We start from the raw sequence: 27,352 nt of genomic DNA on the forward strand, positions 1-27,352 counted from the left end.
TGCGATAATTGTATATAGAGATGTTGAAAATAATATGATGCCAGTGCATTGACATTTACAGAAATAAATGAAATTGTTTTGCAAACACAGACGGTGTTGACCGCATTTTCTTGTTTCACAGCAAATGTTCAATTAAATCTGAACACTAAGAATAATCATAGAAAATAAACTACAAGAAAATCACTGGGGCATAACAAATTAGGCAACATTTCGGCAACAAAAAAATAAAAAGAAACCTGCAAAAAATTCTTTGCAGAAAATGTTTGTATACGCAGAATATTTATATTATTGTAGGAATTATTCATCTAAGAATATCATAAGACAATACCAAGGTAATGACTCATCTATTTCGATATGAAAATATATGTAACTTTATTAAGAAGGTGAATATATCAACACAATAATAAGTTTTTAAATTGATGTATTAAAGATATGGCAAACTGACTTTCATAATTTTGTCCAACTAAATAAGTTCAAAAGTTCAATATGGTACACAAAGGTACAGGGTAATATAATATTACTGTAAACTATACAATATGGCAGTCAAGACGTATATATATATATATAGTTTGGCATGTATACTATATAAAGTATACTAGTACCATTCTGTATTTATTGCACTTTGCATCTCAAGTTTCGTAAAAATAATTATGCGTGTGTTTATTTAGTAATTGATAAACGATCTAATATTTATTTGATAGCAACTGCACAATTATTTACAACATATATGATCAAACGAAAACTCTGTGTCTTAATTTAAGATCGCAAGGCAGTGTCTGTTAGAACATTTATAGTGAACAAATATCGATAAATGTGTTCTTTGAGTAACTTGGCTATAAATATCTGTTCGCAGCTGGAGTCTATTTTACAATGCCAGAATTGGAACGAGGCGCTATGGAATATTTGTAATTACTTCAATGGTTATAGGAAACCTCTTTATGAATTATTGGCTTTAATACAAGTTGATGTTATTACAACTCTCATACATGTTAATATTATTATAACTAAAAATATTAGGAAGATACTGTCCTTAGTTTATTTTCTATTTGTTTGTGAAAGTGTTTTGATAGAACTGAACTTACAACTTGTTTTGGGCTGTCGTGTACCTTCAGGGTTTCAAAATAAATATTTAAACAGAAAAATATCAGTATTTTTACTATTTTTGTGCTATCGTGAAGTGGCAGGAAAACATTTTGTTTCGAATATTTTGGATAAAACATGGACATATAGTATATTTTAATGAGGTAAGACAATAACTTGATTTTACTACAAATACCGGTCTAAGTCATTTCAGTAAGGAAATTTAGAATCATACATAGATAAATTTTCTAATGTTTTGATATGTAAACACGTAGTTTTTTAATTCCATTAAATCTTATCAACGTAAAAAACATGATGCTGGTTTTGTTTGTTTGTTTGTTTTGTTGTTTTTTTCTCTCTCTTTTTTTGTAGAAAATGAGAATGTGCATTCAAATTAAATAAGATTATTTGAACTCTATTATACTTTATACAACTTGATTAAATAATTTTCATGCCATTCTACCTCGATATATATTTTAATTATTATAACATCACTCCTTTCAGTTATTAAACATTATTTATCTTTGTTTTTATTATATCTTTATTTTCTGTCTTAGTTTTTTCTTCTTTTTTTCAGTTAATTATTATTATTATAACTCTAAAAATTATTATTCGGGTAAGAAAACGTTTTATCTAACTATCGTAAGGTCGGTGTATCTATTCGGGCTCTCGTTTATGATAGAAATAATTCGCAAAGGGACACCTTCTTCCCAAATCGCAATATTTGACCTTAACATTGCCGGTGTCAGCAAAAAATCACCAGTAAAACACGCACACGAATAAGCACGCACACAGACTATTAATGAATGTAATTTTCTTAGTTATTATTTAATTCATAACTTTCTTTTTTAAGTTAATATTCTGTTTTATGTACCTTTTCATCTTTGATTTATGTATATATGAAAATGGTTTAAACTCTTTATGTAATTCCCGAAACCTATATCATTCACAGACATCTTACATTATCGATCAAGCTACCGTAGACGATTCAACGGAGTAACTACGAACAAATCTTACTTTAACATACTGTAAAATTCACGTGAAACAAGACAATATCACGAAAGAGGCAATTATACTTTCTTATGTATAAGTAATAGCCCTGTTTTCAATGCTTATAAAAAGTTTTTCTCACGCATTCTATTCACCTAAAAAGCTTGCTGGAAATTAAGGAGTGGTGTTTTACATAGTTATTTTAATTATCTGTGAACAAAAAATAATACATTTTCAAAATAGGGAAGATAATTTAATTAATGTAAAAACAGTTATAATAAAAGAAATCTTAAGTCTATTTTAGTTAATTAATTTTCTTTTAACCTTTACGATGTATTGCAAGGAATGAGTAATTGATCTTTATAACAAACGCTATTTGTTGGATTTATTGTCTGTTAATTTGCTTTGCAATGAGCTTTAGAGTTTTGTTTGAAACATGTATTCAGTATGTTTTGACCGCCTATTGCATTGTTCATTGCTCACTGAACTTAAATTAAAAAGACTCACTGCGAAGATTGGCGTAAAAGTCGTAGCTGAGACCCAGTGGCTGCTATATCTGAGACTCAAAAGAAATATTATCGTAATGTGTTTCAAACAACTCTGCACTTTTTTCTATTTCAGCTATTGAGCCTGAAACAAAAGTTCTCTCAAAAAGTTGCATCTGGACTTTAATAAATAATGGTTTTAAAAGAAATGCATTGGCGTGACAAGTTGATTGACACCAGTATTGAACATTGTCTGTTAAATTTTGAAAATTTTACTTAATTTGTCATTTTGATTGGCTTTAAGCATGAGAAATATAGAAATAGTTCATTTAAATGAAATAGGTTACAAGTATCTGAAATTAAGCACAAATTTGAAGATAATTTAATGTTATGTTCAGCTTTGTGCACAATTGTATATAGGTAATCAATGACTGTTGTCTTTGACCTATGAATTATCTTTACATACACTTCATCATTACATGCACATGATGATAATTACATTTTAAAATAGAATTTGGAAATGCAATAGATGTAAAATAATTTAAATCTCATCTGAGAAAAAAGATTACATTTTACAATTAGTTACAAAACAAATAAACATTAATTCACTACTAGAACAATATACGAACACTTAGTTAACAAAATATACACAGCAGTCTTCTAGCGAAATAATTGAAATAGTATTAAAATTTTTCCAACCTAATTTGTAATTCAAAGCGTTTATTTGAAACTACTTTATGATTGTATGCAACATCGTATGTGTACTGTGAAATATACGATTTATTATACGCTTTTGAAAAATGTTCATTGGTTTTATCTTGTAGATCTGTTACAAGAGCAAATCAATTATTGTAATGTCTACTCTTCAGCGAGATTGAAGTGGAGATTTAGAGACTTGTTTCGTTTAATGATAGGGGTAACGTCGAATTTGTTTGCAATATCTTTCTGTGAGTAACTTGGCTCCAATTATTTACTCGCTCCAGGAGGTTTCTGCACAATGCCAAAATTTTGATTGAAAATCTATTGAAAAGTACTATCTGCATTAATATTTTGGATTAGGATACGAGAGAGATTTATAATACAAGTAATGAAGAAAATTTGGAACAAAATTCATCTATTTTAATACTCTGTTTACTACACATTTAGCAAACACTATCTACTAATCGACCTTATTGGAGGAAGGTGAATTTTAAATAAGTTATATTTTCTCCATTTTCTAACGGCGCGAAACACTATTTCTCCTAAAAGTGTTTTTAACTTGAAAGTATGGTTCTCTCAAATCTATTTTGTTCTGTCATAAGTACGTCTACATCTATGAAAACATAAACAACAGTTTGCAACAAAATAAATACAGTTTTGAATATAAATGTCTATAACAACCAGTAAGTTCGCTGTTTGTCTTTAAATTACGTAATCATACATTTATACAGAATATGTTATTGTATGTCTTGAAAAGAACAGAATTATCTTGAAAGAAGCGCCATGTTGCTATGTCTAGCCACCAACAATAAGAACTGGGGAGGTGAAATGTAAATGTACAAGTACTTGAAGTCAGAAACTGTCTGTCTTGATTATATAAATTCTACGGAATCTTCTAAGACACGAGGCTATTTGTGCAATTGAAACAAAATTGAATTGATTTCTGCAAATAGTTTTGAAACCAAAATATATTGTGTTAACAGGAATCAGGTTGTCAAGGAGATGAGCTGTTTGCTGCGCTACCGAGGGCGACACTTTAATTGTATCTTACGCATTTTTGTTTTTTTGTATTGTTTTTAGTTCTGAACTTGTCTTACCCATTTCAAATTGTCTTTGTTATATGAGCAAAGTAAATCATTTTTCCTTAAAATGTGCTAATACCAAATGTACATTTCTATCTAGAACTTAAAGACATTCAAATTTCGCCTTGACATAGATACTGAAAAAGGATTTGGAAGTGTCTAAACTCAGACTTGCTAGGACAATATTAATATTACTCTAGAAAGGGTTGTTCGATGGAAATAGTGTAAAGTTGTATACACATGGGAAACATGGTGTCGAAATAGTCTGAAGCATTCGTCAATAGGTCAATGAAAAGTAGGAAACGATAACAAAGTCTTTTGCGGTGAAAATTTCTTTCTATTGTCGGCAAAATGAAATAAGATGTAAATACATCTTCCTAGGTTAACAAGTTACATACATTGTAATTCACATTGTTTCTTATCCTGTTCAAACAAAACCTTTTGCAACCATTTTGCGACCGAAGGCCGTTCTAAAATCAGTTTGACTTCCCGTAAAATGTACACGGAAGAACTGAATACATGTACTCGTATAAGAAGAGTTTACATTACAAATCTCGAATAAATATTTCAACTGATTTATTGCTTGTAACTTCAAACTTGATAAAGGACGATGTATGTCCTTCATCATTTGTAAAAGCTTAAACTTATCTTTCGTGAGTTATTAGTAGGACAGTTTCTAAAATAGTATTCAATAACTTTAATGCAGTGCGCTCATATATTTCAATTTTAGTGTTAAGCACTCTACAAAGATAAATGATATTTAACAATGTCATTTATATCCAAGCAAAGTACAAAATGCGTCTCCTAAGCAACGTCGGTCTTGGTTTTATAAAATTATCAAACTGAAGGTTTCAGTATCGATATGGGCTTTGCTTTGACAGGACCGAAATCAATATATCTGTCTCCAGTACAAGTTTCATCGTTTATAAAATGTTGTAACATTATAAACAGTCAAACTACATCTTTTTTAAGGAAATATCGACGATAGCTCTCTCTCTCTCTCTCTCTCTCTCTCTCTCTCTCTCAAAATAGTTTGCTTTGCACGCTTAAAGAAAAAATTGTGGTACAGAAAATCATAAGACATAAAAACAAGAAAGGTACATCCTTTAATAACTACAAAGCATGTACATGATGGTCGCGTTCAATTGATTGTTCATTTGTTTTTATTTACTAATTACATTTATTCTTTTTTATGTATTAAATTTGAATCTCTAATTTTTCCTTACCACTTGAAAGCAATTACTAATACAATAAGAACAGGATAAACTGTGCTTGCATTGACAATAAGTGAAAAAGAACACTGGACAAAAAGTTATCTAGAACTGCAACAACGTATAAATTATAAACAGGCTCCAAGCATCTCAAGAATCATAAAAAGGAAAATAGCAGCATCCCTAGTTATGATATAAAGAGGTTATTTATTCAATTGTGTTTTTACTAATTAAAGTTATTATTTGCTGTAACTCACCGTGTTTAATGTTGTATGTAGGTTTTATTTAGTAAAGTAGCACTGCATTTAATTACAGATCAAAATATTTTTAATATTAAAGTTGTCATCAATTAATCAATTGTACAATTTCATTCAAACTCTTCACAACAGTTTACCTCAATCATTAAAATACCAATATGCACTATTGCTTTTCAAAGACGATGCATTTGTTTATTATACAAATATTCATATTTATTTTTAAAAAAAGATCACAATAATGTTGCAAACACGATTTATATAAATTGCTCAAGTAAAGGTCAGTATTTAAGAGTACTGGTAAATTGTCTAGTTTTATTGACATGTCGGTTAAATATACTATTGGTAATACAAGTTGCTGACGGAAATAGAGCCTGAATGAGATAAATATGAACCGAGGCGCTAGCTAGCTTGATCTATTAAAAAGGCCCTATTTTCCTAATATCTCGTCAGCAACTTGTATAACGAATTCATAATAATGCAAATTCTTATTGACCTCAATAACTTCATACTAAAGGAAGCGCTAGGAAAAGGCACATGAAAATCAGATATGAACATTGTAAGTCTTTCTAAAACTGATCTCGCTAAAACGGTATACAATTATGCCCCAGTCACATATTCACGGATAATGCCACGGAAGAGCTACGGTCTAATCGTTCACGGATTACTACGGAGATGTGAAATTCCGTAGTCCGCTACGGTTCCAGTACGGACACACAACAGTCCGATGGATTAACCACCAAAAGCCCCCGGAGAGACACGGATTGTTACGGACCGACACGGTTTGATACGGAGCGACACAAATCAGGACGGACGCACTACGGATACATTACGGTCTGCTACGGTATAAGCACAGGTTAGTACGAATAAGTACGGTCTGATACGGAGAAGAACGAATTGACACAGAGAAGAACGAATTGCCACGGATCTAAAAGGACCTATTATATACGTCCACAACCTCATGCATGCTCATTTTCAAAATGTCTCACAAGAAAAGAACACATAGAACACGAATTGCAGGGTTCAATGATTTTGGCGGAGAGGATCCGGCCTCATCGCGTCCAATCCCCGAGACATATCAGGTCCGATCAAAGTGAATTTCTTGAAGGACGCCGGATCCTCAACAAGTTCGGCCATGAGAGCCTCATACTAAACATGAAGGGGTATTCGTGCCCATCTCGTCTGTCTTCTCTTATCTGATTAAATATGGCCTAGTAATCATTAATGAAAAATGTCGATCAATACTGCTTCTCTTTTAATTTTAAAATTTACTGTTCATTTTACAATTACATTTATGATCGTGAATGTTTATGTTTTAAAAATATGTAAAAAGCTTGTTAATTTATCTTATTATCACTCAAGGGCCAGCGTCCGAGGCTTATGAGACACTTCAATTTATTTACATATTTCCTCCAATTTCACGATCCAATGTTTGTAAAATATGTAACATTAAATGTTATTCTATTACTTATGAATTGTAGTACGATATTAATATATTTTACCTCTATGCATGTCATCAAGCAGCTTGACCACTTCCTCCGCATTCTGAGCGATTTCAATATAAAATTGCAGCCAGTAAATGGCAAAAATATCATTTATTGAATGTTCCTGCAAATATGTCTGTTTTTAACAAGAAAGTAGTATTTATACCCTTGAAAAAGTACGTGATACTTAATTTATCCGTACTAAACAGTAGTGGACCGTACCATTCCGTACCGTTTCGTGTTGCAACGCAATAAACCGTATAAGACCGTGCTAATCCCTAGCTGCCTCTCCGTAGTACAACGTATTACGATCTTGGCTTTCCGTGACAATGCCGTATTAATCCGTATTAAAACCGCAGCGTATTCGTAGGGTAACCGTACAAATACGTAGTTCTCCGTACCAAACCGTGGAAATCCTTGACTAGTTGGTGGACTACGAATCAGTACGGACTAGTACGGTTTTCGTACGGACCAATACGTATCAGTACGGTTTAATACGGACTAGCAGGGATACGCTACGGTTGATTTTTCCGTAGCAAATTTTTGTGCATGTTCAAAAATTGTCAAGGATCGCTACGGATATACAAGGACTACTTCGATTGATTACGGTTACAATACGGAGAGCTACTGACCAGTACGGGTAGCTACGGACGATGCCGGAATTAATCCGTGGCTCTTCCGTGGGCGTATTCCGTGAATATGTGACCGGGGTATAAAGGAATTGAAAGGAAAATTGTTTCTTTCGAGTGAAAATTGTCTATATCTCACTATTAAAATTGGCTATATCTCACTATTAAAATGGACTATATCTCACTATAAAAATGAGCTGTATCTCACTGTTAAAATAGGCTATATCTCACCATTGAAATGGGCTATTTATCACTATTAAAATGGGTGTATATCTTATTATAAAACTTGGCTGTATCTCACTATTAAAATGGGCTGTATCTCACTGTTAAAATGGATTAATCTCACAATTAAAATGGGCTATATATCACTATTAAAATTTACTATATCTCACTATTAAAATGTGCTATATCTCACTATTAAAATGGGCTATATCTCACTTTTAAAATGGGCTATATCTCACTTTAAAATGTCATATATCTCACTTTTAAAATTGGCAATATCTCACTACTAAAATGGGCAATATCTCACTATTGAAATAGGAATATCCTCACATTTTCACACGTGCTACGTGCTCATGAAAATATTCAAATCAATATTTACTATAACAAACAAATATCCTCTATATAGTAAAGATACATATGAGATAAGGATAATATTAAATAAACTAGAAGATACATTTTATAATCTCAATTCCTGTCATATTGTCGCAATTATTTTTCCAAGATCGAAAACAATTATTTATTTGGAGTTGAAAATCAATACGTATGTGAAAAACAATGGCATTTGTCTGAAATTATTTGAATTTATTGCTATGGTTCTTTTATTATTGTTATTTGTAGAAAAGAATTGAAATAAACCTGAATAAAAACAATTTAACTCTATATATGGTAAATTTGGTCCACGCATATAAACTCTTGAGTTCTCAAACCTAATTTAGTTCATGAAATATCTTCTCTTATCACACACATTTTATCAAGTTGGCATTTAGAATGTATTCTAATAAAATAATCAGATGTTAAATGAAAGAAATTTATTGCTCTGGTTTTTATGCCAATGTTATTTCTAGAAAATAATTAAAGGTAAGCTGAATAAAATGTTCTTAATCTCTATTTATTGAAACTTCAGTACATACACAACTCCGAAACATCAAATGTAATTTGAAACAAAAATATTTCCTTGACAATGTTTTAAGCGTTACGTTAAGATAGCACCTCAAGGATGAAATAATCGGAGGTTAACCAATACCGCAGTTTTAAAACATGACATCAGCGTTTGATACTGTTGAATTTCGAACACAAATGCAATTAAACAGTAATATCATCGTATATGAAACCAGGAAGGAAAAAAAGTTATATGCATCAGTAAATTCATCTTAACTTTTCCGTCCCTGATTGTCCACAATCGACAATTTCCCAGACAAGAAAACAATTCTTCTTGTGAAAATGATGAAACCGTATGAATGCGAAAGAAATGACGTCAATCAAGAAGGAAATATATGGCTCTGTTATTACGTGTCAATGTTATTTTTTGAAACCAACTGTAGGTTGCTTAAATAAATGGTTGTAACATAATGACATGAACGTTTCCCACGTTTTTGACCATTTCTACGTTTTTTACGTAAACAAGTACTTCGAAATATACGCTAGTATTGTATTTATTTTTCTATGTAACATATTGGTATTTTTTTCTCTTATTCTTCTCTGATAATGTGAAAAAAAGAAAACCAACATTTATTTATTGTTTTTTGTTGTTTCACTTTATACCCTAGGCGGGATGCGTGTCTTGATATAATAAAAAAAGTTATATTTTCACATGTAAGGAGGCGTTTAGCTTTAAACTACGAACATCGAGTCTTTCTAGTAATATATTTATCTAATAATGGGACTGTATGTAGTTTGATAACACTTTTAAGCCATTTTACAAAACGAAATAGTTGAATTTAAGAAAAGAATTAAATTAAATATGTTGTAAACGTCATTGCAGAAAACATTAGTTCAAATTATTTATTTTAAAGTAGAAAGCAGACCTTTGAGAACAAATAAGACAGACAACAATACTTCATTAAATAGATTTGCTTTATAATTTTTTGTTTATATCAAAGAGTTTATTAATTTACACCACTAAATAAACAGACAAATTTTGCCCCCTCCCAATCTCTTTTTGTAGAAAATGGGATTATATTTTTAAACTGTCGGATTATCTGTCTGATGACATGTCTTCATTTGCACATAACAACTGGGTTACCACACAATCCGGACTCTTATTTTCAAAATTACATGTATATCTTTTCCTTTATGGGGTAAAAGAAGGTAGTATGTTAAAAGGTCACAGTGTTCTTGAAGATGAATTCGTTAACGCAGAATTATTGATATACCATGGGCCTGTAAAATTCAAAGCATTTATTGCTCTTAAAACTTGATTTTTATTCTCTTCTGCTTGTAAGAACAACGTTCAGGGTTACTATGTTCTTGGAGGTTTATCATTATCATCGAAACGAAACGACAAAAATATTTCGTTTAAAATTATGTGATTTAAATTTGATTAACATTTTGAGAAATGATAGAAAATTAAGAAGTGTGTCAACTTATATCCAAAAACTGATGACAGCTTGCTATGCAGTTATTATGAATTAATGGACTAATAACTTTATCTATATTGAGCACTAAACACCTCTATTTTTCAGTATTATCATTTTATTGTTCTTGTAACAGTAGACATTAATGATGTTAGTATTAGGTAGAAAAGAAATACAGAATAAAAATTACCCATAATTATTGTATACTTATATATCTCAGTCATTTTTAAAGAAATACATATCGAAATGAAGAACATTTGTCTATACTTTGATTTATGTTTTTTTCATGGAAGAACGATTGAAAGCAAACATCATCTGATCAATAGTTATGTTCTAATGAAAAAATCCTTTTCATATATAAGCACTAGAAAGATAAATCCAGATAGATAGATAGTAATTTCCTGAAAGTATTCCATTGATCGGCCATTTATTATCAAGCCAAAGTCATATTTCACTTGGTAATGATAGATATTTTATGCATTGTATAAATGCCAAACAAAGGTATACAAAACGTGAACTGTAGCGCTTCTGAGGGTGATGAAGTATTTTGTTAGGTTCTAGCATGAGTGTTAATCAAACGAAATGTAATATAATATAAGTGATACCAAGGATTTATAACAATATTATTATATGCTTTTGAAGAAAAATGTTTGTAGACAAGAAAATAAAATTCATTTCTTGTCTTATCTGAAAAGCCCATTTAACGTTCATTGTAATATAATAGAAGAACTAAATTTGCGTCAAAAGCATATTTCCTAGTTTTTATGTAGCTTTATTATGATGTAAGCAGCTCTAGAACTTTCTGAAAAGGATCAAAGCTGTTCAGAATACAACATCTTAGTTAACGAATTAAATAGATACATGACTGTAGGTTTATACAGTTAAATAAAGTTGAATAAAATTATGCGACGAGCAAAATATCATCTTATTGAACGAGTTCAATAAATAAAGTTATGAACCTACACGAATATGATATTCCATTTCTCACGTACCTACAACTATTTTTCAGTTAAAATAATTATTTGTTCATTGTTGTGCCTATATTGTAACGCTAACATTTATTGTGCTTAACCCTAGACGTCATGTCTAAATGTATACACGCCCATTCCATTTTTTATCAAATTATAATTATATCTGTCTGACTTAAAACACGTTGCATTATATTTCAGAATAATAAGATGATATAAATGTGAGGACTTGAAGTATGTGTTGAAGATTATGGTAGACTACAATAACTGCTATTTTCATTTTCAGAACAAAGATTTAAAAGGAAAGCAGGCATATTAAATAAAATATACAAATATACCGTTGATGACAATATATATTTGACTAATATTTACTTACAAATGTAATGTGGTTATTTTTCTAGTGTAGTTTGTCCTTTTTAAATTAGGCGTATGCATGTAAAAAGAATTGTATTTTGTTTGCAAGTTATATAAGATGCCTATAACTTTCTACAATATAAAATAAATAATCAAATAAGTGGAGGAATTCAAAGATCTCGTATAATAATTTTATCAATGTTGCCACTACTTTTGAACACCCCAGGCACAAAAGGTTAGGACAATATTTCTCTAAAAATAGTTGTCCCAGTATCTTTTTTACCTAATAAGAAGACATTCAAAATGGAAATAGTTCAAAAGCATACACATGGGAAATATTGTGCAAAAATAGACTGAGACTGTCATCAATAAGTCAAATGGAAAATATGGAAATGTAACATAGCACTATGACGTGAATTGTTCGTTTTCTTTTTCTTTTTATTAAATCAACGTAAGTAAGGAATAAAGCTATCTGTCATTGTTATCAAATTATATGGACTCCCTCAGTGAGGTTTTTTACCTGTTCAAACATTGGATCTTCTGTTACTCAGCTTAAAGATTTTTCTTTTTAGCAAACTCGTTGGCTTAAATTGATTAGATAAATAATTGAAACTGGTCATTTATGATAAAATACACATTTGTTTCACTTATACAAGATTCATACTTTTTAAGTTTCATCAACATATTTTGAAAATCTCATATCTAGTATAACATACTATTACTTGTTTTTCCCATCGATTAAAGCCAATTTATTCCACGGATTTTGGCAATATCATATTGCTATCAATAATTGAGGTAATATTTGTAAATGTTTATCCAAATGCTTTAATTCAAAATAATCATCCCTGATGTAAATTCTAAACTTAAAATCATTTTTGTTTTCTTCTTTTTCCTATAAAGTATATTTGGAGCCTTAGGCCCAAGGGTAAGTCCCCTTAGGATGTGAGAGGTCTGGAGTTTGAGTTCTGGTCGAGGCAACTGATTTTTTTTAGTTGCTTTTTTTCAGATATGGATATGCAAAGATGAAGATTTATATCAAAACATTAATATATTGTTAAACATAATATCATATGAATGTTCAACATGAATATTATTAAACAATGTCGTTGTTTTCTCTCATCAAAATACAGAAGGCGTCTTTCGACCATCGTTACTAAGTCTTGGCTATCTGGTATCTGGACATGACCGAATGTATATCTCCAAATCAATATATAGGTCTCCAGTACAAGTTACAGCGTTCATTATGCTGTAACATTGTGAACAAACCAGATATCTCTTTTCAAGGAAATATCGGTGATTCCTTGTTCTAAGTCTTATTATATCTGGCTCTTGTTTCTTGTAAGTCTGCTGGTTGGTTTCAGTTTTTTCTTTATAGGGACATTGCAGATATTGTGGCATCGTTTTTATTTGGCAAATAGCCACTATTTGCTTATTCACATATAAATAATATTTACATAACAGATAAATAAATGTGTAAAATAACAGTTTGTCAATTTAAATAATAAAAGTGTTCCAATAACATTAGGAGATACAGAAAATAAGTAACATTTAGCATTTTTCCAAACTGAGTTGTAACATCTTGGGATTAAAAAGCTCAATGAATTTAAAATTGAATATTAAAATCGGGATTTGTGAAAATTTACTGAATGAAATTGCTATATTTAGGAAAAGCTATCAGAACAAGAATCTATATATTTAAAGTCAAAAATATAAGTCTGTGTATGTGTGGAACATGTTGTGGATTTATTTTGTTGTCCAGATATTGCAGGAGGCATATGGTGATTGTGAACGTGATAAAGACTTTATTATTAATCTTTATTATTAATACATAGAAATGGAGTGTAATTTGTACCAATATATGCATATTCTGGTTAGTTGTTCATATATTTATTTAATGTAATGTTTTAATAGTTTGTGTTTTTGTATGAAAATCTTTGTGTTTTTTCATAAAGGATATACTAATGATATTGGGAAAGTTGTATGGTTATCTGTATAACATACAATGATAAAATGGTATTATAGAAAAGTTTTGATAGTTTGCTGACATTATTTGTGTTCAAATTTCAATTCAAATTTTTAAACCACTCCTAAGCAACCCCTTTTAAGCAATACATTTTGTATGAACTGGGCAAACTTTAGCAAGAAGCGAAAATAACACCGCGGAACAATATCAGAAACAGCAGTAATATATTGATTTTGTAACCCGGCTCCAAACTGCTCTAGAGAAATAAAAGGAAAGAAACATAAATTGGTAGTTTCCAAATAAAAATAATATTTTATTAAATGAATCCTAGTGTGTTTGAATCTTTTTTATAATTTTATTTCCTTGTACATACCCTGCCTGTTAAAGTTGCATCAATGATATGTTAATAACATAGTAAACTATCTTAATATATTAACTTCTTTAAAGAAAAAGCAGTGGCACTGTATCTCAAAGACGCCGCCAAATCATGTGAACAGTCACAGGTAATGTACAAAATCTGAATAGAAAATCGTTCTCTATTACAGTTGAATAGCCGAAGCACTAATAAATTTGTTCTCCATGTTCTTGTTATGTGTCTGAAAGATTTGAAATGGTTGTCTGTTGCGACAAAATAAATTTGAAAACAAGAAAATTTGAAATGATTGGTAAACTTAAAATGAATTCAAGACAATATGTGCCGAGAACGTGTCCATTTAAATATAAGTGCGAATTGCATATTGTTCGTTCGAATGAATTTGAGGACGAACTGTCTCTTATTTTACAAATAGCAAAAATATATCTGTAATATCAACTAATAGTTATGAATAAATTGATATATATATATATAATCAATTCGTAGTCACGGTTTGTTTCCTATTTATAAAAGGATTAAACTACATGATTAAACTAAAGATTGCATATTCGCCTAGAATCTAGGTATAGGACCACTTAATGTATTAAAAAATCAAGGTGAAAGAGAACAATCGTCAGTCACAGAATCCTTCAAAATAACCTATTGCAAATATTTGTGATACATTTTAAAATAAACGTACTTTTTTCAATCAGTTAATCTGTTTTATAACTTAAATGTTAATTATTTTCATGAATTACATGTCGAACACGTTTTGCCTGTTTTGCAAAAAATATTTCCGCTGTGTCCGTATCGCCAATAAAATCTCCGTTGCGTATTTTAATGATACCTCTTGTTCCCTGCCCGAATTTGGTTCCCGTCATTAGACTAGAACGATCGACTATAGACTGGCTCATTGGCACGTTATTTATTAGGTAGATAAAATTAGATAATTATAAAAAGAATATGATATTCAAACATGGCACTATCACTTCAGTTAAACGTTTATTTTAATCCCTTAAAGCTCTGTGACATGTTGTACATCAGAAAAGCTATTTTTATTAGAAAATTTAAAAACAATGTGATTTTGTTAAATCAAGAAAAAAATGCACAAAATCAAGTCTAAAATTTCCCCCATTGCTATATGAACAAATGCATATATACTAGACGGCGCGTGCAAATATACTAGACGGCGCGTGCACGCGCCGTCTAGTAATTGTAGATAAACTAAAAAAGAGACTTATAATAAATTGAAAAAAGACGGTTAGGGCCTTGATGATATATGAGGAACACTTCCATTTTCAATCAACGCAAGCAATATTATGCTATAATGATTATATTGTTACAAATAGATCATAAATGTCAAATGCAACAAGCATCTTGTGAAGAAAAACTCCACGAAATTACTCTACAATATTAAGGATAAATATTCAAGAAACAAATAATGCGATTAAGCGTGAACTCTTTCAAGTGCTAATGTGTTATTTGTATAAAAAACCAATCATGTTGGGATAATTTGATTTTAAAATTGTCTGTGATTATGTCACATAACAGCATGATTCGCCATTTTAAAATCGACAGAAATAGTAGTTGTTTACTTTTGATAAATAAAAAAATTGAGAGAAAAAATGTGTGATGAAAGGTTAATGTCTGTCACAAGTGATAAAGGGATTGAACAGTTAAAATTTTTGATAACCTAGCTGTGCAGTCTTACAGTTTAATCTAATATCTTGCATTATTGTAAAGATGGTGAAGTAGCCTAGGAATTAAAGGGCATGTCCTCTACTTATTAAACTATGGATTTTTGGTTGGAAACCTGTTTCTTTTGTATGGAACCAATGTTGGTTAATTCCAGCAAGTGAACTTGACATATTTAATTACAAAGGTGTTGATATCATTACAGCAATTCTATTCACTTAAAACAGTGTAACTGTTACCATAAAACAAAATGCTTCATCAAAGCAATTTTAGTTACTTGTGTTAACCTATTGCCATGAATTAGAGAACAAGATCATGAAAACAGATTTGAGCCAGCAGGAAATGTAATCAGTTGAACCACACGTAATATAATGTTCATTGTACTGGTACTCAAACGCTGATAAAATAACGTTTGCACTGAGCAATTATATATATTCATTAGTACAGTGGTATTATTTCACAAATTGTTCGTGCTTTGACTTCATTTCTGAGACACATTAAACCTCAACATAATTAAATATTGAATAGCTTTCACATTTCTAGATAACACTTGTGTAGAGGATAAAATATTTCTGGTTTTCCATATACATAGTTATGAAGTTAAAACAGTACATATTCATATATGTCATCTCTTGCATATACAATAAATAAGTAGATGCACATCAATTGATAATTATCACTCGGATGTTTGTGATTTTCAGAAAAAACATGAATTGAAAGAATTCCATAAAAAAACAATATTTCATCTTGTCTTAGAAGTTCTTCCCCATTACAACAAATATGTAATAAGCCCGTTTTTTAATTCATTATTAATCTTTATACCAAACTATGTAGAAGTTGACTTAATAGAAGAATACTTGGTTAGCAATTACACACAGAACTTGAAAAAAAATATTTAAAAAAAAAACACACTAACTTAGTAAAGGAAACTTTGAAATAAAAAAGATAAGGAATATTATAAAAATAAATTCCTCCGTTATGTCTTTGAGAAAAATTTTGTCTGATGAAATAAATCAAATGGAAAATAATACGGAAACTTAACAAATGACTCCACTCACTAATGTATTGGATACAGCAAATTACGAACTCTAGAGTAATAACAAAACAGTGATAGGAATTAATATGAGAACACCAAAGGAACTAATAAACTAGAACGTAGTTCATTACAACTATCCCGTTACTGATACTATATTATACCTGAACACTTTTCCGAGATGTGAAAACTATTATTTTCGTGATTATGAATTTAATATTCATTTAGACATTGTAAATTATTAAAAAGACAATCAAGTAAGATGGCGAAGAATGTTCGTGTGAAATTTTTAAGTGTTTTCTCATTAAGGATAATCAGTTTTTTAAACAACCAAACTAAGAGCAATGGTCCAAAAAAGTATTAAACATAAATAAAAAAAGGTAATTTAAGACAGAATGCCACATTTCTTCAAATGTGTATACTTTTATCAGATGATTTAAGTTGACAACATATCGATTTTTGTGAACTGATGTTTCTGTCGTTTGTTGAACTAGTGGTGTGTGTTTGCGTTTGTTTACCCTCGCCACCAGAAGGAAACCATATGGGCGAGCATAAACTTTTGAACTAGTGGCTGAGAAGTATCTAATAGTCTAATTTAGTCTAACGTGGTAACGCTAGTCTTCTTCCAACTTTAAACAAATTACAAGTATAATTAAATGAAGTCATTGACACCTCCAAGAAAACTAGAGAAAGCATTTCCCGAATATCGTTACTAAATCATAGCTCTCTGGTAATTTACAAAGAGGAAGGTTTCAATACCGATATGGGCTCTGCTTTGACAGGACCAAATTTATATCACCAAATCAATATATCTATCTCCAGTGCAAGTTTCAGCGTTTGTAATGTTGTAACATTGGGGACAGTCCAAGCAACATCTCTTTGAAAAGGAAATATCGACAATTTCTCACACACACTCTCCTTTTCTAGCTTTTGTGTGTTGTGTAGCTGCGCTGGTTTGTTTCAGTTGTGTGCAGCAGAAGTGTCGTTAAATTGTTCCGTCAATTATACTTCCGTATAGCCATCACTTTCATGAAGTAAGTATGCATAAATGATTTATAAGTATGTAAAAAACATATACAATTCAAGTTTCTTTTAATTACATAACTAAATGTTTTATTAAGAAATTTGATTATATATTATTTATTTAAACAACAACAGAAAGCTTTATTTTAAGTTAAGTTAAGAGAAAATCATATCATATTATCTTACGTTGAGTGCATTTAATTCACAATGAAAGTAAAGTAAAAAGCAATATTTGTGTCATATGCATGTGGATCATGTATATTTTCTAGCCGATAATGGCACGTGATTTAGTCATTTTATTCATAATTAAAATTATTATCAACAATCTGAAAGTGTATTAAGGATGGTTGTTCCTGCCATTATCTAGTAAGTTTTTATAGTTTTATTTTAAGAATTTTTAATAAATTTCATTGATAATTAAGGATTTGTAAGTGTATTTTAATGAAGGATATACCGCAGTGTAGCGATTTAGTTTTAATGTCTTATTAACTTAAATGGCAAATGTCAAATGCTATGTTTTCTGTTGAATGTACTTCTTAACAGCGTTCTGCCTTGCATTTCTTGCTATGTTTCATTTATTTTTATTTATCTATTTTACTTTATTACATTAAGCAGATTATGATTTATAACTTTTCTTCTGTTTTCTAAAGATATCTTATTCTCTGTTTGTGTTATTGGTGAGTATAGGAGGTTTAGACCATTTCTATATTCTTTATATATGTTTCTTTCTTACGATATGTTAAGTGATATTAGAATCTACCTTGCCTTGACTTGCAACTTATATATCTGTTAAAATAACTTTTGTAACAAAAGATAGATGTCTGTAATAAATAACATAATTTTTATGTCGCAACGTAATAACGTAATTTTAAATCTATAAAGTATATCAAGTCGAGAGGAGATGTCATGGTGATAATGGTGTCTGCCTAACAACTTAGGTTTCTATGTTTAAGCCTTTAGGGGTCACGAAAATGTCGCCTTATTAATAATAATTGGTTTTATAATTACCAAATAACATTTAATCTCTATTCACAAACAAGATAAAATGAAAATGTTTATTCTAATATTGTGGACTGACTTGCAGGAGTGGTTGATGTTAGTCTTGCAAATATAAAATAAGCAAATTGTAAGACAGTGTATTTATTACAATAATACGGAACAGATCATCATGTACTTTAAGAAAACAGTTTTAACCTTTAGCAAATGTCTTGACAAATTCAATTAGAAAACAAATAATGAAAACATATTAAGGCAAGCTGGTTATGTCATCAGTCTTAACACAAGCATTATAATATCCAATAAAGTTATGTTCTTTTGCTCATTGAATAACATGAGGCAATTGAGTTTATTTGTATTTAACTCATTAAAATGCACATATAAACAAAACAGCCTTCTTTCTCGTTTTTTTTACCTAGTTTGTGCATCGTGTAGCACTAAAATAGAAGAAACACAATCTTCGGCTTTTCATATACCTTTGGTTATTTAACCCTAATCTGCTTGCACAAACTACTTATACCGTTCACACCAGTGCAGACCTAGATCAGATGCCTGCTTTGTTCACCATTCAGTTAGTACATATTTTTAAAATTTTCCTGCAAAAAATCAATGGTTTGGACAAGCTAATTTAAGATATTTAGCAAGTTAAGGGTTAAGATAACAGAAAAACAGTCATTTAATGTCATTTTTAACATTTACACAAAGTGTTGTGATCTGTGTGGGTTTTAGAAAATGCATGAATATTGTGTACAACAAATCAATATTGTATCTTCTAGAAATACATACGAATTGCAATGTTTCTAAACGTGAATACACACAAACATAAGTTCACCTTTGAAAACAGCACATTTGCGGACTCAAAGGCAATAAAACAGTTATAACAATTTATATCTGAAAAAATGTATATATACCAAAAGGGAACAATAATGTTATGTAAACGAGAAGATTATTCATTTTAACTCGTCCGTTCCTGATCATATATTTCGCGCAATCGACAATTTTCCCAGACAAGAAAACAATTATTCTTGTGAACATGAGACTCGATATAAATGTGAAAAAGATAAGATCTATCTGAAAAAGAAATATATGGTTATGTTTCTTATGTCAATGTGATCGCTATTTGTTATGAATTTGTTATGGATTCTTATACCACAACTGAATCCTTTGTACACAAACATTCCAAATTTCAATGAACTATAATATCTATATAAAACTATACAAACTAAACAAATATTTTTGTTTTACGTTGCATTTTATATGGTATTTGACTTGTTATTTTTTGTTTGAATTGTATGATAAATTGGTGCAAGGGAAAGATAAAATGGCAATTGTAAATCGTAAAATATTATACCATAGGCAAGAGGCGTGTCCGTATAATCAAGTTAATTCTGTTTTCAGATGTAAGGAGTTATTTTGTTGTAGACAGATAATGTTTTAACCACGATAATCGAGTTGCTCTAAATAAATGACTTATAAAGCAGTTTGTACGTATGAACACCAGATGGTCTGCAATCAAAATGACGCAGCAGAGCTATATCAAGCTTCACTCTATATCCCGCTTGCGTTGTTCGTGACTTCATTTCCAATTATCAAATAAGTTTATCTCTATTTCAAAATGATCATATAAACACGAACTTGTAATCTTATTTATCTCAGTTATTTAAATTTTCTTTGTTGAGGAAGTACTTATCGAAATGGCATACATTCTTTGGTGCCTTAAAGCATATATTACTTGGAAAAATCTTTCATTGGCGAGTGCAAATCTGCTATTTGTTTGTTTCTATTGGAAGTATTTACTTTTAGAAATAAGCAAGCTAAAAACTTAAATATAGAGAAATAAGTAGCTATAGCTGTAGTTATAAATAGTTACTTCCTTACTTCCTGAAAGTATACTGCATTGCCTGGCAAATCATCGTCATTTAGAAGTAATATTTCACTTTGTAATAATATATTCTTTAACATCGTCTTAATGCCGAAAAAGCTCACAAAATGCGAAGTTTATCTCTTGAAGATAGTGAATTGAGTGAGTTTTATGATATTGTAGCATGATTGTACCCCTTATAATCAAAGGGCCGCAATCTCTGTGGTATTTTCTGATCTTTGCAATCTAATTCGTACTGTATATCTGTATGTATTTTCCTGTATAAGTTTATTTTTATATACTATAATTCATCTTACAGGGCATCGAGATGCAGCGACTGCGTTGAGATTTTTTTCTATAACAGTTTAAATTTGATACATACGGAATTTTGCATGACTATAGTTGTATCAAAAAATCATTTATGTTCATTTTTTATGACAGCCACACTTTATCCTTGCGTATCGTGGCTACCTCTTTAAAAAAAAGACACTTAAAAAATAAGTTGCCTCTACTGGGATTTGAACAAGTCCTCTCACATGTAACCCCTGCACCATAGGGAAGTTATACGAAAAAAAAGGCCTGAATAAAATCAAATGATTATAAATTTAGAATTTCCATTTCGGGTTTGTAATCCTTATTTTGTTCACGATAAACCTGTTGTTTAACACTGCTGTAAATAATTTAGCGAAAATCTTCTCTCAACTCGACAGTCAGATTTATTTGTGTACTACGCTCTATCGACATCGCTAAAATAACATTTTCATGGATTAAAATGATATTCATCCGCGTAATTTGTGATTGTGCAATTATTGACAATTCGATTACCAACGCTACTTTTAGACTCTGAGTTGGATACTTGTAACAAAATAAAACTATTTCTTTCTTTTACATCGCATGTTTTAAGCTGTTTTGAGAACTACTTGTTGTTAGGTTTGTCGTGAAATTCTGTGTCAGAGATTGAATGTCAGAATTGTATTTCCTGATCTGCGATCAAATAAAATACAAAAACGGATTGATAATGATATTGCCCTTATTTGATCTTAAGATTATTTTATGTTAAGCATTTGGATGAGATAAGCAATGAATACTTTCTTTGCTCATATTGTTAGTTGATTTCGATATTGTATATTTTTATGTGCAAAGTTGGTGTAAACTGTAAGCATTTTGAGTTGTTATGTAATATTTCAAAGTCAGAGCTGTCTTAGAAGGACAGGGAATCGGTTAAAGAGGGCATTTAGGACTGACGCACATTATTCATTGCCGCTCATTTCATTTCAGCCGAACCTATGACATTTTCAATTTTGCAGGGCGACCTTATTTTTTATTACCACTGTAAGCGATAAATCTTATATGCTCGCCGAAACATAATTCATTATTTTTGTTATGGACTACATAGTATCAATATGTTGATGACGTATCAATTGTTTAATAAACTTGCAGTTTTTAATGTACTTTACCTAGTAATATTCAACTAGTTTAAATGCTTGTTTATCTTGTCATACATCTGCCTTAGTAACAAATACATCCAGAATGAAAGCTGGCTTTATTATTACGCTGAAGTTGCAATTAAACAATACATGTATTTCCAAATGTTGTTATGGCATAACGTTAAATTGTTCTCCTTATTTTGTTCAAACAATACCAGCTGCAACTCTTTGGCCATTTTAATTAAACAAGGTTAAAAAACAATAGTCAGATTGAAGAGAACAACCATTGCAATGGTATTTTGGTTAAAAATTTTCTACAAAATACAAAGTAAATTATGCAAGTTCTTGAGTAAAACAAAAAAAATCTGGAAACAAAGTGATCCCTCGGAAGCATTAATCACAACAAAATTACATAAGAATTGCAGACTCGGTTTGATTGAGTCTGTACATGAGGGATAAAGAATAAGTGCAACATCCCTCACGCCCCCTAGTAAGTTTACTTTATTACATATCTAATGCATAAATACATTTGTATAACGAACAACAAATCAATCAATCAGTCATAACATAACCGAAATACATTTTTTTACTGATATCTTTACTTGATCATACTTCATATGAACAAATAAATTTGAAATCATTTAAGAAATCCATTATCGTCTTAAAACTATACAAAACGTCGTATTCGAATTTCCCTAATAAATATCTAAACATGTTCTTGTAATAAAATGTAAAATGAATACCATTAAATTCAGAAAGTTAAGTAAACGTCAAATCTTCCGTCACTATATTTACTAAAAGAAGTTTTTTGTTGTTTTGGGGGCTTTTTTGTGTTGTTTTTTTTTGTGTTTTTTTCTTCTTCTTCTTTTCAATTTCATAATTCAAAATGCATTTAAACATTGTAAATCATTAAATACACTATCTACAAAAAGCTTTCGTGTGAAATAACATTTTGTTAGTGAAAAATAAATTGTGTACCGTAATGTTAAGACTTTGAAGGTCTTGTATTGTAATTCTCTTGGGAACTGAGCACTTTCAACACATAGAAAATTGTTACTGTTGCCACTATTTCTAAAACACTCCTCGCACTATACACAATGAGAATATTACGTTGGAAAATGTGTTTAAAACGATTTTTTGAAAAAAAATACATTAGAGGGACGATTCAAACAGAAATAGTGCTAAAAATAATACTCACGGGAAATAGGGCGACAGAATAGTCTGAGCCATTTGTCAGAAAATCAAATGAAAAAGTATGAAATAATATCTAAGCGTCATGCCATGAAATGCTTCATTTCATAATGGGCTTAATCAAATAGACACGAATAGGATATGGAGTGATACTCCGTGTAAAATTGAATGAATTGAAAAACACGATGTCCCTCAGTGTGTTATTTTAACAACTGATTGTTTCACAGATCTTATGCTCCCAAGCTTGAAGCTTTTTCTTGTTTAGTGAATCTTTTTTAGGAAATCAAACTAAGAGCGTCTGGAATGACCAGAGGTTTTTACATTGAACACTTCTCAATGTCTTACTTAATTTATATGAATAAAAAAACTAAAAATAATAAATACATACGTTTTCTTGAGTTTTATTTTGATTTTTTAGTTTTAGTTAAATATTTGAAACAATCGGAATTACGTTTTAACAAATTTGATCCTAGACGGTATATTTCACCGATCTTTGTGAACTAATGTTATTTTCATATTTCAAGATTTTGGTTTTGCAAAATACTAGTAAATAAGACCGCATTTGATTAATTTGATTCAAAGTGAATCTATAATTCAGTGTAATTATTAAAACAAAACATTATTGCAATGTCCTTGTAAATCTACCAAGCAAAATACAGAGGTCGTCTCTCGAACATCGTAGTCTATTTGATATTAAACAAAGAGAATGGTTTTAGTACCTTACTTGCTTTGCTTTGACATGACCAAATGTACATCACCGAATCAATATATCTGTCTCCAGTACAGGTTTCAGCGTTTTGAATGCTGTATACAAACTAGATCTCTTTTAAAAGGAAATATCGGCGATTTCTCACACACTCTCTCTCGCTTTTCTGTCTTGTGCTTGCGTTGGTTGGTTTCAATTATTTGTTCACAGTTGGAGTGTCTTAAAGTTATTCTATTATTTTACTGGACGTATAATCATAACTTCCGTATTCATATAGAGTATTATGTGCATAAATACTTTATAAATATGTAAAATATCAATTTGATAATCAAAATCTTCATTGATAAAATATTTAGGCGGAGAAGATATATTATAATTTATAACAGTGTATAAGGCTTTGGTAATCAAAAAAGAAATCCAGAAATTAACAGATTATAGATTAACTATTTGTAAAAGGCAGCGAGGATGATGTAGTAATAAATTAATATAGTTAGAGGATATGTTTGCACCACAGGAAGCCGTACTATTGTACGCTTTGAGCATTTTTAATAATATGTAAGTTAAAGAATTACTGCTGGCGTTTTAACTGCAAAACATATAGTGTATTTATATATAAAGTGTTCTAGATATCGCCCAAAAAACAACAAGGTTATTCAGTACCAGCAAACATCATCAACAATAAAATATATTATATGAGTGGATATGTAATAACCGTAACATTTCTACTCGTATTCTGGTAAGTTGTTTATATATTTATACAATATTGTGTTTTATTGTTATTTGTATTATCACATTTCGAATCTAGTGTAATGATATGGAGTAAATCAATTTGTTATTATTATCACAAAAACTGACTGGGAATGATATTTAAGAAATAACATCGGCCTGAGAGGTGTATATCGGCTATTTAACACCGGTTTGGAGTTTTGATGCGTAGGAATTGACCACGAAGGCCGTAAGCCTGAGTGGTTAATTTTGTCGCATCAAAACGACAAAACCGGTGTTAAATAGCCGATATACACCTCTCAGGCCGATGTTATTTCGATTCTAACACGATAAAATAAGGAAAATCACTAATGTTATTTTTCAAGCGGAAATTAATCAACTTACGATGACGTCATTACGCTGCTTACGGATTGGCGCCGTTTTGTCAAAATATTTATTAACTGATATGGATCTAATATGTGGCGTTAGTGTATGTGAGATATTATTTCGGTATTGTATGAAAAGAAAACATTATACGAACTATGAAAAGAAAACATTATACGAACTGAAAATGTAACTAAAATTTTTTTTATTGTTGCTTTAAAATGCTTTGTAAACTATACAATCGAGGGTGAAAACATAACAGCGCATATACAAGTAGTCCCTAACCGGTGTTTATTGGCAGTTTAACACCAGTTTTTTTCCTTCTTTGTCTATAGTGACAAAATCACGTGAGTGTTAGAATATACTATTTCTTAATAGTAGGTTGTTTTAGATTTTAACATAGCTTTTGAAATATTATTTTTAGAAACAGGTAACTTATAAAATAAAAGAAATTACTAAATCAATACAGCAAGGAGCTTCCCTAAAGTTTATTTATGGTATTAACATTATAGTCTGTGTTCTTTAGTCTTTTTGTTCTTCTTATAATAATACTAAATTAAACTTTTATTACAGAGACTGACTTTGTATTTACATATTTATGTATGTATATAGCGTTCATAATGCTTTTCTTTTTTGATAGACGGGGAACTGCAGAAGAATTTTCCTTTATAAAAAACGGCCAAAAATTATAAATGTAAAAGGAAGAAATTACAATCATTATTTACCATATAAAAATACTTAAATTACTCTGTGTTTGGACCTTTTATAAAAGTCAAGTTCTTTGTATGCGTATTAATATTTCATGTTGCAGGACAGTTGTAAAATGATACGTTCCTAAATCATGAGATAAGGTTTTAAAGGATAACATGTGAGAGATAAATATACATTTTACATTATAAACATATAAACAAACAGTGGTGATATACTCTTCAACCTTATATGTCAGTCCGATTATTTTTACAAGCACTTCAAAACAAGGAGAGTTGGTTAAGAAATGAAAGCGTTAACCTCTTAATTCTGTGATAGTTGGTTTAAACCTTATTGCTGTCAGTACGTATAAAACAACTGTTTCCTGAATGGAGTTCAACTGTTGTTCAAAATTGTTCAAGATTTCACAGTCGAACTTAAATCAATATATTCCAACTAAATGCTCTTTGTTAATGCGCAGTCTCGATCATTACATGAATTGCCGGGGGAGTAGGGTTTGCATACTGCAGTGGCAAAGCAAATTGTTTAAAATGTAATACAGCGCATTTGTTTTCACTGAACCGCACCATCAAAGTAATTCTAGAAAATAGCGTTGAACAATGGCCTCGATGTTGACAGATCTAATAAGAGAAGGAATTATGAAAACAGATTTAATCTGGCTTGAAATGTAATCAGTCTGAACACACGTAATTGGATGCCCATTGTACTTGTATTAAAATACTAATGAAATAACGTTCCGGCAAAAAATGATAGTTAATTTAACTCATTCTTAGAGATGAAACATTTGATTCACCTGACATGTGTTCATTATTCTGGATTTTTTTTCAAGTCAAGTCAAATAATTAAATGGCTTAAACATTCTGCATGTCCATACTAAATATTATGATAGGCGGTTAGATTTAAACATAAACCACTAACACATGTACAAAACAATACTGTAACTATTGGTGTGTATGACATAGTTACACAATTACAAACTTATTTAATTTTGGCTATTTATATTAATACTAAAATAACGTTTTCGCTTAGCAATTATATTAAGTCATTAGAGGAGTTGTAGTTATTGTTTTACTTGACAAATATCCATTATTTTTCTGTTAAAATAACGTTTGCGCTAAGTATTTTATATTGACTCATTAGAAATGAAAAATGACAAAATAAGCAAATGATGAAAGCAAGTGTATGTTGTTTAGACATTGGTCGTGCCTTAACTTCATTTTCAGAGACGTAAATATCATCAGCATAATGAAATATGACAGACAACACGTGAATATAGGATACGATATTTCCTACAAAATGTGTACCGTATGTTTTATTACGATAGTGTTGAAACAATACCATTTAGAATAAATAGACAAGTTTTCTGTCTATTGTCAATACATTTAACAGTTATTATCTTAATGTGAATATCTTTATACGAGTTAAAGAAAATACATATTTTCTAGTTACCTAGCATTTCTATTAATTTCTAAAACAAATGACCAAACTGTATAAAC

The 27,352-nt window shown here is 30.2% G+C and overlaps 1 protein-coding gene across 6 annotated transcripts in view; it reads left to right on the forward strand.

Moving 5' to 3' along the window:
- Positions 1 to 847: 847 nt before the first annotated feature.
- LOC132716339 (membrane frizzled-related protein-like) overlaps positions 848 to 27,352 on the forward strand; it is an 81,957-nt gene continuing 55,452 nt past the window's right edge. For 2 of the 6 annotated variants that reach the window (XM_060699590.1, XM_060699591.1), the window contains exon 1: positions 848 to 1,244. The gene's annotated coding sequence lies outside the window, so the exon portion shown is untranslated. The other 4 variants (XM_060699589.1, XM_060699595.1, XM_060699592.1 and 1 more) reach the window with 3 other exon arrangements.

The sequence above is a fragment of the Ruditapes philippinarum genome, unplaced genomic scaffold (genome assembly GCF_026571515.1).
Source record: "Ruditapes philippinarum isolate M1 unplaced genomic scaffold, ASM2657151v2 ctg81_1_1_1_1, whole genome shotgun sequence".
NCBI lineage: Eukaryota > Metazoa > Mollusca > Bivalvia > Venerida > Veneridae > Ruditapes > Ruditapes philippinarum.